At 44.2% G+C, this 14412-nt stretch overlaps 1 long non-coding RNA gene across 20 annotated transcripts in view; it reads left to right on the top strand.

The window, feature by feature from the left end:
* LOC117313967 (uncharacterized) overlaps nt 1-14412 on the top strand; it is a 175483-nt gene that overhangs the window by 120380 nt on the left and 40691 nt on the right. The window contains exon 7 of one of the 20 annotated variants that reach the window (XR_012323862.1): nt 4333-4387. The exons of the other annotated variants lie outside the window; for them this stretch is intronic. This is a non-coding gene — a long non-coding RNA (uncharacterized lncRNA). The remainder of the gene's footprint in view (nt 1-4332; nt 4388-14412) is intronic. 20 annotated transcript variants of the gene reach the window in all.

A 14412-nucleotide genomic window follows, 5' to 3' on the forward strand; every position in this document is an offset into this window, starting at 1 on the left:
AGCCTCCCAGAACTCTGGGTACCATTAGCAAGATCTCATCTCTTTCTTTTCATCTTTGTCATCAGACTGTTTGTGGTCCCCAGGACCGTTTTCTCCAAGACCCAGACCAAGAAACTTTCTCTCCCAATAACACCCACACAACAAAAAGAATCAGAAGAGGAGATGAGAGTGGTTATCTCCATGCCCTGCCAGCCTGAGACATAGCCAAGGTTTCTACCTTGCCCACCTCCTTCCTCTTCCTTTGTCTTTATGGTTCCATCTCCCCCTATCAATATACCCATTGTCTCCAAGGCCTCTCTGCCTTGACCAGTCTGACTGACCCCCACATTTAATCTAAAGTTTTGCATAATAAATCTTTTATGCTAGAAATGAATATACTAAGAATCATTCCGTAAGACCAGTGGTTCTCAACCACGAGTGATTTTGTTCCCCGGGGGCATTTGGAAATGTCTGGGAACACTTTCGTTTGTCACAACTTAAGGGAAGGGGTGTTAGTAGCATCTAGTGGGTAGAGGCCAGGGATGCTGCTAAACATCCTGCAATCCACAGGACAGCCCTACAACAAAGAATTATCTGGCCGCAAATGTCAATAGTGCTGAGGTCAAGAAACCATGATTTAGACAACTAATACTTAAGAATTTATGCCAGGCCTCATTGTAGAAATAAAGGATTTGTGATAAACATGCATTTTTGCCCTGTAAAAGTTCACTGTCTAGAGGGGAGTATATAAAATTTAGAGTGTTTTTAGCTGCAAGTAACAAGATTCCCAAAGATTAGCTTAAAGATAATTTTAATTTTTTCATGTAACAAAAATATGAAAGTAGGTTGCTTTATTGGGCTGGCCAAAAATTCCGTTCGGGTTTTTCCTTAACACCTTATAGAAAAACCCAAATGAACTTTTTGGCCAACCCAATAGGATTGGTTAATGGAGCAACTCAACGATGTCAGGTATGGGTCAGCTTCTCCAGAATATTTTTGGCCTTCTCCTCATGGTTACAAAATGGCTGCCACAGCTCCATTCTTGCAAGACAACCTCCAACGAAGGATAGATGAAAGGCATAGGGGATCTCCTCTGAAGTATCCATTTTTTTCCTTATGAAAGAAAAAAAAATCTTTCCAAAAGCTCTCCAAGCCCAGTAGGCTTTCTCTTTATCCTTCAGGCCAGAATTGGGACACTTGACTGTTCTTAAACCCTTCAGGGAAAGTTGGGAAAGTCTAGGTAGTGACTTAGACTAGGAATTAGCAAACTTTTTCTGTAAAGGGCCATGTGGAAAATAGTTTAGGCTTCGTGTGCAATATATGGTCTGTGTTGCGCATTCTTTTAATTTTTATAACCTTTAAAAATGTTGCAACTATTCTTAGCTCAATGGGTCATAGTTTGCTGATCCGTGGAAAACTTGCTTTCTAATACCTGAACAAAATCAGGATTCTGGGGGCTTCCCTGGTGGCGCAGTGGTAAAGAATTTGCCTGCCAATGCAGGGGACACAGGTTCAAGCAGTGATCCGGGAAGATCCCACATGCTGCGCAGCAGCTAAGCCTGTGCGCCACAACTACTGAACCTGTGCTCTAGAGCCCATGAGCCACAACTACTGAGCCCACGTGCCACAACCACTGAAGCCCATGCACCTAGAGCCCATGCTCCGCAACAGGAGAAGCCACCGCAGTGAGAAGCCTGCAAACCACAACGAAGAGTAGCCCCACTCGCTGCAACTAGAGAAAGCCCGTGGGCAGCAACGAACACCCAGGGCAGCCAAAAATAAATAAATAAAATTTAAAAAAAAATCAGGATTCTGTCATCAAGGAGAATGTCACTGTCCCAGTGACTCTTGGTAGGCAGACTACTGTGTCTGCCACGGGAGGGTGTGCAAGAAAAAGGTAATTATAATACATTGGGACAAGTGCTATGATAAGAAAGCATAAAAGAGGCTGTGGCCATTAGCCAGCCTCCAAGATGGCCCCCAAAGATCCATGCGTCCCAGTATTTATCCGCTTGTATTAGGTTGGTTCGTTGGACAAATGGAAGTGACAGTATATGACTTTAGAGGCTAACTCATAAAAGACACAGCCGCTTCTACCTCGTTCTCTTGGAGGGTCCATTCTGGGGGAAGCTTTGTTGTGCGAACAATGTAAGTAAACCTGGTGAGGAGCTGACGCTTCCCGCCCACAACCGGCTCCAGCTTGTCAGCCATGTGAACGAACCTCTTTGGAAGCAGCTCCTCCAGCCCCAGACAGACATTCAGTCAGTCCAGTGCAGCTCTGGCTGATATCGTGACGGCAACCTCATGAGAGACCCCGTGCCAGAACTCAGCTAAGCTGCTTCTGAACTGCTGACACACAAGAACCTTATGTATGTAAGGTAATACATATTGATTGTTTTAAGTTCCTTAGTATTGGGGGTGATTAGTTACAAAGCCATAGATAACACAGGTTAGTCTTAAGGCTCTTGGAATGGAATTTCAAATATTAGGAAGACAGTAAGGTGAGGTGGCGGGAGAGGAGGGTGAAAACCTAGCAGACTAGGATTCAGGAAACCTGGGACCTTTAGTTCAGTTGTGAACTTGGGGCAAATTGAATCACTTCTTTGGATGGCATAAGTACATCCTGGGAAGGAGAGAGTAATAATTGTCAGAAAAATGAGAAAACTATCAAACGTTTGTAGAATAACCTCTTAACTGTGATACAAGTCTCAGTTCTTTTCTCTGAGGCAGTCAACAGCTTATCTTTTTTTCCCCCCATCCATCTTGAAAGCAAAAATACCGAGACACCCATAGGACCAGGAGAGCTTGGACAGGAACGCAAGGGTCCACCATTAGGAAAAGCAAGTTGGCATGGAGGAATGGTTCAGAACCAAGGACAGTAGACTACGGACCTCTGCCACTTCCCCCCACAGAGAATTCGGGGCTTGATATGCATTTTCTGGCATCCATTCTCTGATACGTAAAATTAGAGGAGTTGAATCATACGCTATTTAAAACTCAGCTCTGATCTGTAAATTCATGATTCCAGCTTATTTGCACTGCTCTCAGATCCCTGTCAAACACCTTCAGTTTCTGCTACTGTAGAAGGTCAGCCTTGTATCGGATGGACATAGCACTGAGGGTAATATACTGAACTCGCATCAATTTGCCAAGGAAAAGAGGACAAGCAAAGGGTGCTAATTTATTTCTCTGTATTCAGCTGTTTGCTATCATTTGCCAAGCCCTGCAGGGATAAAGCAGGGAGAAGTCACAGATTCTTTGCTCAAAAAGTCTGCAGTCTAGAGGGCAAGTGACAAGGACTCAAATAACTTTCTTACTGCGTTTCTCCTTCCTCCTTCGTATACACACTGTCTGCATCTCCCTACATAAGACTAACTCTCAGAGGAGGATCTTAGAATGTTTTCTTTCATGTAAGTTTAATTTACTGAGTTACTGTTTACTTTAAACCTCATCTGTCTTATGGAATGAAGGTTAATGAGGCTATGAGTAACAGAGTTTTAAAAGTTTTTATTTTATTTTATTTATTTATTTTTGTTTTTTATTATTTTTTTTAACAGACATTTTTTTAATTTGGGCAAGTCCGTTAAAATTTGGTCATTGGCAAAATAGGACTACAATATTGGCCCTGCCTATCTGTAGCTTTTGTCAGCTTAGCAATCCTCTTTCCACTGCAGAAATAGTACCCCCAGCCCTAATTCCATGTGGCTCTGGCTGGACTGTCAATCATGTCTACTGTCTGGTCACAGTAGTGGCTATAGATTTGAGACCAGCCAATGGTGTTAAACTGCTCCGTTGTTCACAGAGATTGGCTCAAGGGATGGGTACATGGCCAAAGCAGGGCGGGCCACTTAGAATCTCTCCACATGATCTGATTTCTGCTTCATCTGGAATTGCAATCTACAAGGATGATGTAAGCTTTAGTTGCCTGTAGGAAGCCATCTACAATAGGAGAAGATAACACTAATGTGTTAAAGAAGAGTGAAGCTAAGATACAGAGAGGGAAGGAGTAAGAGAGAATGAGAGAGAAGAATGAGACAGGGAGAGAGGGAGAGAGAGACGTTGTTTGGCCTCTGGATCCAGCCAGGCCTGAATGTAGCACATTTTGTGTTTGCCAATACATTCTCTTATGCTTATGCACGCTTAAGATATGTATCTTTCACCCGCAACCTAAAAGAATACCGACTAACATGCTAACTCTAAGAGTTATTATGAGGACCAAGTGAAATATTTGAAAGCCTTTTGTCAAACACAGAATATAAAAGCTGCCATAATGTTCTCTGGAGCTAATCCTTTAATCTCTCCATATGTCCTTAAGTGCACAATAAATATTATTCCTTCAATTCGGTTCTGCAGCCTCGATGCCCTGATGATGGGGAAAATGTTCAATTCTCCTTCCTTTGATATTAAGGTAAGTGTTTCACTTATCAAATTTCTCAATGAACTAAATAATAACCTGAAAGATCTCTGTGTTCTTTCTGTATGGGTTAAAAACGCATAACTACTCAGAGTTAAGTGCAAACAGCTTTTGGCATTACTTTATAATGAGACCCTTAAGGAAAACGTTGCCCTCTTAATGTTTTGCTTAAATTGCAGTGAAATGGCTGCCATTTTGGATGATAGAACACCCTACCATTCACTGCCCTTGATTTTATCTGCACTAAGATAAATCCATGACAGTGACATTCCTGCAATTCTGAGGCAGGACAAAAACTCTTGCAGATGTTCCCTCAAATTAACCTCTCTTTCTTTTTTGGAGGGGGGAGCTCTTTAGAAAAGCTTGCATTTCTAAAGCATTTTTAGGAAGTCCTTTTGGAGCCTTGACTTATAGTCAGAACTGTAATTAGTCTTATTTTTTCTCCAAACTTGAAATATCTTTGCTAGAAACATGGGACTTTGTGTTTTCTCTAAAAGTAGGACATTTTGGAGTATAATTTAGACAAGTTGAAGATTTGATAGTTGAAGCGAGAGCAGCAGCTACAGTGGGGTCTAAACATTTGGTGGATCTGAGCTTTCCAACTGATAGAGGTGGTTTTGAGCCCTTAGGAAGCCACCTAGCTCAGTAATTTCTAAAAATTGATCTATAGTCTATAGGTCTTCCTGATACGGTATTTTTTTTTTTAAGATTTTTTTTTTTTGATGTGGACCATTTTTAAAAAAATTAATTTATTTTTATATTTATTTTTGGCTGTGTTGTGTCTTCGTTTCTGTGCGAGGGCTTTCTCTAGGTGCGGTGAGCGGGGGCCACTCTTCAGCGCGGTGCGCGGGCCTCTCACTATCGCAGCCTCTCTTTGTTGCGGAGCACAGGCTCCAGACGCGCAGGCTCAGTAGTTGTGGCGCACAGGCCCAGTTGCTCCGCGGCATGTGGGATCTTCCCTGTCCAGGGCTCGAACCCGTGTTCCCTGCATTGGCAGGAGGATTCTTAACCACAGCGCCACCAGGGAAGCCCCTTGATATGGTATTTAATAATTGAGAAAGTACTGGTCTTGAATTTTTATGAGGACTTTCGGTTTCCTAGATTTTCATTATTACACACAGAGTCTATTCCTAAAAACCTATTAAATAGTTATTAAGGGGTTATTAATGCTTATTCAAATTTGATATCCAGAAACTAAGCTTATTGCACTATTGAGTTACCGAGGCCTCAAATTCAGTGCTAATTTACTCTATGCCACCTATGCTGGTCCCATCTCTATTCCTCAGTAAGACCGCATGCATTACCTATGCAGGGCCTTTGCACTTGCTGTTTCCTCTGCCTGGGAACACAGTTTCTTAGTTCTTTAAACACTTGGCTCCACCTTGCCACTTAGGTATCAACTCAAATGACTCCTAAGAACCTTCCCTGCCCACCCCATTAAAACAGCCCGCCACCAGTCACTCTTGGTTACCGTATCCCATTTTGTTCTGTACATTGCTTTTTATGTTTATTGTCAATCTTGCCCTTGGAGTTTCAGCTCCGGAGGACAAGACCTTGTTCATCTTGTTCACATTTGTATCACCAGCTTCTAGAAACTATGCCAGATGCATAAATAAATATTAGCTGGATGAAAAAAAAAGTCTGGCTTCCATGCAACTTTACACACTGGTGTGCAGCTGTTAGATTCCTACCAGACACTGGGAGCAGGTGGCCTAGGCAGACTATGGTGTTTTTGGCTGCTCCAAAAGATGACTGCAGCCTTTAAAAAGCTTTAGAGTCACTTATCAAGAAGAAGGTTCTTCACCTGGAATTCACAGATGGGTTCGAGAGGCACATGAACCTTCTGAAATTTTACACACGTTTTTGGGGGGAGAGAAGGGCAATGATGTTCTTCGTGTTCCCAGTGGGATGGGCAGCAGTGGTTGAGGCCAACTTGCTGCTAATCTAGGCCAGTCCAACCCAATTTTGCAGTGCCAAGCACACACTGGCACTCCCAGCATCTCTGCCTTTCCAGCTTGGGCGCCCTGCCTCAGGCTCCGAGCAAGTAGTCAATCAAGTCCTTTTATTTGCCTTTTTTTCATCGATCATATATATAGAGAGATTTATTTATTTATTTAAATTTATTTATGTAATTAATTTATTTTCGGCTGCTTTGGTTCTTTGTTGCTGTGAGCAGCTTTCTCCAGTTGCGGCGAGCGGGGGCTACTCTTCGTTGTGGTGCGCGGGCTTCTCATTGCAGTGGCTTCTCTTGATACGGACAGAGCACGGACGCTAGGCGTGCGGGCTTTAGTAGTTGTGGCACGTGGGCTCAGTAGTTGTGGCTCGTGGGCTCTAGACCACAGGCTCAGAAGTTGTGGCGCACGGGCTTAGTTGCCCCGCGGCATGTGGGATCTTCCCGGACCAGGGCTCAAACCCGTGTCCCCTGCATTGGCAGGCAGGTTCTTAACCACTGCGTCACCAGGGAAGCCCGAGAGAGAGATTTAAAATGACTGAAGTTCATAAGAAGTTTGTATAAGGATGCTCAAACATAGAGCAGAAAATATACTTTGAAAACTTGGATCATTTCTTTGTTGCCCAAAACCCTCCATGCTTTTGCACCTCAGGCATAACTGAAGCAATTCAGCACAGTTTGCTTCTACTATCAACCTTGAGGATGTCTAAGATTTTAGGCTGTGGAGTCAGGTGGATTTCTGTGCAAATTCAGGTCCAACCGCTTTGTGTCACCAAGCACAGGCTCGTCTCACTGTGCCTCAGTTTCAGCCTCGCAAAATGATACCCTTGCCTCGTAGGATTGTGATGAGGCACACGTGGTACGATATGCCAGTCACTGTCTTAGCTGCTTTATATATAGTAACTCAGATATAATATAATATAGTATAATCCTTATAAGAATCTATGAGGTAGGTCATTTAAAAATCATTGCCGTGGGACTTCCCTGGTGATGCACTGGTTAAGAATCTGCCTGCCAATGCACGGGACACGGGTCCGAGCCCTGGTCCGGGAAGATCCCACATGTCACGGTGCAACTAAGCCCGTGCGCCCCAACTACTGAAGCCCGAGCGCCTAGAGCCCGTGCTCCGCAACAAGAGAAGCACCGCAATGAGAAGCCCGTGCACCGCAACAAAGAGTTGCCCCTGCTTGCAGCAACTAGAGAGAAAGCCCACGCAGCAACGAAGACCCACGGCAGCCAAAAATAAATTAATAAATAAAATTTAAAAAATCATTGCTATTGTACAGAATGGAAAATTGAGGCACAGAGGAGTTAAGTAACCTGACCAAGAATACAAAGTTATTAAATGTCCCTGCAAAATTCAAGCTACTTCTCCATACATACAGAATTCCACGGTGCCTGACGCGTGATGGGCATATCACGTGGCCTTTGGAGTGGCTGGAATGACTAAATGGGAGGGCGAACATAGTACATGGGAGCCTAGCACAGAGCAAGCATCTAATGAGTGTTATTGTTTCACTGAAGCAGTCACTCATGTTGGAATAACTGGCAGCAGAGCTACCCCAAAAGTAGCCCAATCCCTGAAGACACTATGAATATTTTACTTTTGTGCACCAGAATGGAGTACAGGTAAACCAAGCTTGGACTGCAGACTGTTTGTGAAACATTTCTCCCTGTCCTCAGTGACAGTGACAAATGCAGCCCAGACTGTGATGTGCCGTCTTTAGGGTCAGCAGCAGAGGAGTCCTCACATCTGGTTTTGTGGCGTGATTTTGATTACGGTCCTGCATGCTTGCTCTGGACAGATTCTCTAGTCATCCCAGCAATTATTTCGTTTATTCAATATCCTTTTAATAAGCCCTCTTCTGCCCTGTTTTCGTTAAATATGTGCTATTGCTTGCAGCTAAGACCTCTGAGATTTTCATGTCATTTGTTCATCACATACTTATAAAGCAACTCCTATGTGGCAGGCTCTGGGGATGCAGCAGAGAACCACACAAAAAATGGTCCTGCTTGCATGGAGCTTATGTGCATGCAATAATATTTCAAAGTGGTGCAGAGTCTGCGTTTCTCTATAATAAAATCCCTTTGCCAAATGTAGGAGTTGCAGACCTGCTACTGGCAAGAGTGAAGCAAATGGGTGAGCACAACTATCCTGATGTGGGAGCATTTTCCTCTAGGAGTTCAGTCTTGATAAGTGTCAGTGCAGGAATCGCACTCCTAGGAGGGTTACAGAGTCATCTGCCAGGACCTGCGATCCATATCTGGGTAATAATGTTGGCATTACTTGAAGTGGCAGGCAGGATGCCTACGTTCTGATGGACTTGGGTGAGTAGCTGAGCCAACCAAGGAGAGGTTGGATGAGTGAGAAACAAAGGATTCTTGGTTAATGTGAACACTTCATTTGAGAACCAAAAATCTTTTAACGAATAACTTCTTGGACCTTGAGCCACATATTTCCCCCGAAAAGTATGCATTTTTTTTCCAGCAAATTTCGTTGGGGGTTATGTTATTGAGGAATGAACTGAGATGAATATGTGGAAATGTTACTGAATGGCATAGAAATCTGAAGACCTGCAGGAGAGTTAAAAATTCCAACCCTTGGGCTTCCCTGGTGGCGCAGTGGTTGAGAGTCCGCCTGCCGATGCAGGGGAAACGGGTTCATGCCCCGGTCCGGGAGGATCCCACGTGCCGCGGAGCGGCTGGGCCCGTGGGCCATGACAGCTGGGCCTGCGCATCTGGAGCCTGTGCTTCTCAACGGGAGAGGCCGTGGCGATGAGAGGCCCGCGTACTGCGAAGAAAAAAAAAAAAAAAAGCACATGAATCAAATTTTAATACGCTGTATGATGGGTGGATGAGGCTGTCCATTGTACCGTTTCTTTCTTTGAATTCTCAGGCATGGTTTGGCGCTCCTCCTTTACTTCCTTCCTGTTAATAGTCATTCTGCTGGTTAAATATCCCCAGCTCCTTCAACCTTTCCTAGTTGACACAGTTTTAGTCCCATCACCATCCTGGTCTCCCCCACTGTCCTAACCAATGCTCTAAGAGGTTGATGGAGTATGTGTGAAGAATCTTAAGTAGCAAGTGAAAGGAACTCAATCCTATTGTATTAAGTGAAAAAATACATATGTATATTGGTTGGGGAAACTGAAAGTTCTGGGGCGAGTCAAGTTCAGACAAGACTGGTCAGTGGGTCTGTATGCATGTGCGAGGACTGCCATAACAAAGTCCTCCATTGGGTGGCTTTGAACAACAGGTGTAGAGAGAGAGAGATATATGTATACAGATATATAAATATATTTAATTTATTTTATTGAAGTATAGTTGATTTACAATATTGTGTTAATTTCTGCTATACAGCAATGTAATTCAATTATACATATGCTTTTTCATATTCTTTTCCATTATGGTTTAATCACAAGATATTGAATATAGTTCCCCGTATAGTGCTATACAGTAGGACCTTGTTGTATATCCATTCTATATATAATAGTTTGCATCTGCTAGCCCCCAAATCCCAATCCATCCCTCCCCCTTGGGAACCATAAGTCTGTTCTCTATGTCTGTGGGTAGGTTTCTGTTCCGTAGATAAGTTCATTTGTGTCATATTGTGGATTCCACATATAGGTGATATATTATTTGTCTTTCTCTTTCTGATTTACTTCACTTAGTGTGATAATCTCTAGGTCCATCCATGTTGATGAAAATGGCATTATTTCATTCTTTTTTAATGACTGATTAGTATTCCACTGTATGTATGTGCCACATCTTCTTCATCCATTCCTCTGTCTGTGAACACTTTCATTGCTTCCATGTCTTGGCTACTGTAAATACTGCTGCAGTGGACGTTGTGGTGTGTGGGTTTTTTCGAATACTGGATTTCTCTGAATATACCCCCAGGAGAGGGATTGCCGGATCATCTGGTAGCTTTCTTTTTCTTTTTTAAGGAACCTCCATAATGTTCTTTAAAGTAGCTGTCACCAGTTTCCATAACCACGAGCAGTTTAGGAGGGTTCCCTTTTCTCCACACACACTCCAGCTACTATTTTTTATAGACTTTTTGATAACGGCCATTGTGACTGGTGCAAGGTGATACCTCCTTCGAGATTTGATTTGTGTCTCTCTCATAATTAGTGGTGTTGACCATCTTTTCATGTACTTCTTTCTTAAAGAATGTGAGTAAAAATTACCTCTTGAAATGGGCTTTTTGATGGTCTGCCATGTTCTGCGTTCTTTTTCCATTCCCAGCCACAGGACATTTTTTAAAAAAAAATAAATTTATTTATTTATCTTTTTATTTTTGGCTGTGATGGGTCTTTGTTGCTTTGCGCGGGATTTCTCTAGTTGCGGCTAGTGGGGGCTGCTCTTCGTTGCGGTGCACGGGCTTCTCATTGCAGTGGCTTCTCTTGTTGCGGAGCACGGGCTTTAGGCACGCGGGCTCAGTAGTTGCGGCTCGTGGGCTCTAGAGCGCAGGCTCAGCAGTTGTGGTGCACGGGATTAGTTGCTCCACAGCATGTGGGATCTTCCCGGACCAGGGCTCGAACCCGTGTCCCCTGCATTGGCAGGCGGATTCTTAACTGCTGTGCCACAGGGGAAGTCCCACAGGACATTTCTTGAGGGCATTAACAGCCCCCCAGGCCTTGGGAATAGGAAGTGCCCATGAGCACCAGTTGTAAAGTTGTTGCTATGGGCAGTGTCCACAAGGCAGCAGCATTTCTTCATGCCCAAGTCGGGTTACTCGGGCAAGCAGAGGCTTAGCGAAAGTTGTCTTCCTGGGTTGTGAATGTGGAAGGTGCCAGAGCAAACACCCAAGGGCTTGTGTCTCACTACTTCTTCCCCATTAAACTTCACCCCCCAGACAAATCGGAAGCCCTGACTAACCTCCCTGCCAAAGGTGCTGTTGTTCGTAGGTGGGTTGACTCGAAGGAAGGAGACTGAAGATGGGAACCCCAGTGCCAGGAGACATGGAGGCTAGGGGACTTTTGGAAGCTCCTGCGGGCCGTAGGGTCCACCTTCGTTTGGGTGCTCTAGGCTTGGTTAAGCTGTAGGAGGGCCCGCCTGGATCTGTAGATTGTGGTCCCATGCAGAGCCAAACAGACCCTACGGGTTAAAGGGGGGGCTCGTTGGCGGGCACATCCTCCCCAGCCCTCTCGGCCAAACCACAGTCCAGCCACGGGACCCAAGCCTGCTCAGGCTCCAGGGAGGGGATAACAGCCCAAGTCAAGGAGGCCGGAGGGGAATAGTAGGCATTGCTCTGCTCTGCTTTGCTTCGCTTTTTGTAAGTTCATGTTTATGGTATGTTGGAATATAGTTGACGTACAGTGTTGTGTTTGTTTTCGGTGTACAGCCATCGGATTCAGTTATACATATACTTACAGTATATCTATTGTTTTCAGATTCTTTTGCCACAGAGGTTATTGCAGAAGGTCGAGTAGAGCTCCCGGTGCCGAGCGTCAGGTCCTTGTGGGTTATCTATTACGCAATATGTATTTGTGTGGATGTGTTTGTCCCGACCTCCTAATCTATCCCTCCCCCTTCCCCTTTCCTTTAAGTAACCGCACATTTGTGTTTTAAGTCTGTGAGTCTCTTTCCGCTTTGTCAATTAGTTCATTTGTATCTATTTTTCGATTCCACCTAGAAGTGATATGATACGCTATTGGTCTTCCTCTGTCTGAAGTGCTTCACTCAGTGTATGATCCTCCCAGGTCCATCCACGTTGCTGCCAATGGCGTTATTTCATTCTTTTTTACGGCGGAGTAATAGTCCATTGTACACCTGTACCACGTCTTTTTTTATCCATTCATCCGTTGGTGGACATGTTGCTGGGTTCTGTGTCCTGGCTATTGTAAATAGTGCTTCAGTGAACGTTGGGGTGCATGTGTCTCTTCGAATTATGGTTTTCTCCAGATATACACCCAGGAGTGGGAATGCCGGATATAGGGTAGCTCTCTTTTTAGTTGTTTTCAGGAACTTCAAGACTGTCCTTTATACTGACTGTTACCAATGTACATTCCCACCAATAGTGTAGGAGGGTTCCCGTTTCTCCACGCTCACCTCCAGCTTTATTGTTTGTAGACTTTTGACGGTGACCATTCTGACTGATGCGAGGCATTACCTTGCTGCAGTTTTGATTTGCATTTCTCTAATAATTAGGGATGTTGAGCATCTTGTGTTGTTGTTTATTTTTTTCTTTTCTTAAACAGTGTCAGTAAAATTAACTTCTTGAAATTTCCTTCTTGAGTGTCGGCTGTGTTTTGAATTCTTTTTGCATTACCTACCCCAGGACATTGCTTGAGGGCAGGTGTCATTAACAGTCCCCCAGGCCTTGGGAATAGGAAGTGCTTTTGAGCAGCGGTTGTAAATTTGTTGTTACGGGAAATGTCCACAAGGCGGCAGCATTTCTCCAAGCCTAAGTCGGGTTACTCGGGCAAGCGGAGCCTTAGGGAAAGTCGTTTTCCCGGGCTGTGAATTAGAGTGGAAGGTGCCAGAGCGAACACCCAAGGGCTTGTGTCTCACTACTTCTTCCCCCTTAAGCTTCTACCCCCGCAGACAAATGCGAAGCCCTGCCAAACCGCCCCGCCGAGGGTGCTGTGGTTCAAAGGAGGGGCGACTCGCAGGAAGGAGGCTAGTTGTTGGAAACCCAGCACAGGGGACGTAGAGTAGGGGACTTTGGGGAGCTTCTCCAGGCCGTAGGGTCCACCATCGTTTGGGTGCACTAGGCTTGTTTAAACCGTAGGAGGGCCCGCCTGGATCTGCAGATTGTGGTCCCATGCAGAGCCAAACAGACCCTACGGGTTAAAGGGGGGGCTCGTTGGCGGGCACATCCTCCCCAGCCCTCTCGGCCAAACCACAGTCCAGCCACGGGACCCAAGCCTGCTCAGGCTCCAGGGAGGGGATACCAGCCCAAGTCAAGGAGGCCGGAGGGGAATAGTAGGCATTGCTCTGCTCTGCTTTGCTTCGCTTTTTGTAAGTCCATTTCTATGGTATGTTGGAGAATAGTTGATGTACAGTGTTGCGTTTGTTTTTGGTGTACAGCCATCGGATTCAGTTGTACATATGCATACATATGTATATACCTATTATATTTCAGATTCTTCTGCCACAGAGGTTATTGCATTAGGTCAAGTAGAGTCCCCTGTGCTGAGCCTCAGGTCCTTTTGGATTATCTATTATGCATATATCTATTTCTGTGTATCCATTATCCCGACTTCCTAATTTATCTCTCCCCATTCCCCCTTCTTTTATGTAACCCCACGTTTGTGTTTTAAGTCTGTGAGTCTCTTTCTGCTTTGTCAGTTAATTCATTTGTATTTACTTTTCGATTCCACCTAGAAGTGATATCATATACTTTTGGTCTTCCTCTGTCTGAAGTCCTTCACTCAGTGTATGATCAACACAGGTCCATCCATGTTGTTGCCAATGGCATTATTTCATTCTTTTTTATGGCTGAGTAATAGTCCATTGTATTTATGCACCATGTCTCCTTTATTCATTCCTCTGTTGATGGTCATTTAAGTCAAACAACAGATATTTATTGTCACAGTTTTTGCAGTAGAAGTCCACGATCAAGGTGTAGGCAGGGTTGGTTCCTTCTGAGGCTGCCTCTCTCCTAGTTACTGGTGGTAGCTGGTAGTCTTTGGCATTGTTTGGAAGAAACTTCTTAAAATATTAAGTACCAGAAAACAGACTGGACGCTGCTGTTCAGTATTGTACAAAATGAGACATTAATTCTTCTGTATCAAAGTTCTTCGCTGATTAGCAGCTCTCCCCGGAAAATTCAGGGTCTACCCAGACTCCTCTTCAGCGATAAGGAGTAGTTCAAGAAGCTGTACTTAAATTATGGAGCACCGAGCACCCATGTCTCTGCACTTTAGCATTTATATCCACATTTCCATTTTGAACCAAACTTTCTAGAAAGTCTCTCACTCATATGACAAGGCTCTCATAAGAAAAGACACTGTGCCTTGAGCACTTATTAATATTCATGATTATTTCTAAATGAAAACTAAAATGAAATGATATGTTGTCAGGCTTAGGAAAATGCATTATGAAAAGTCACCAAATATGG

The sequence above is a fragment of the Tursiops truncatus genome, chromosome 10 (genome assembly GCF_011762595.2).
Source record: "Tursiops truncatus isolate mTurTru1 chromosome 10, mTurTru1.mat.Y, whole genome shotgun sequence".
NCBI lineage: Eukaryota > Metazoa > Chordata > Mammalia > Artiodactyla > Delphinidae > Tursiops > Tursiops truncatus.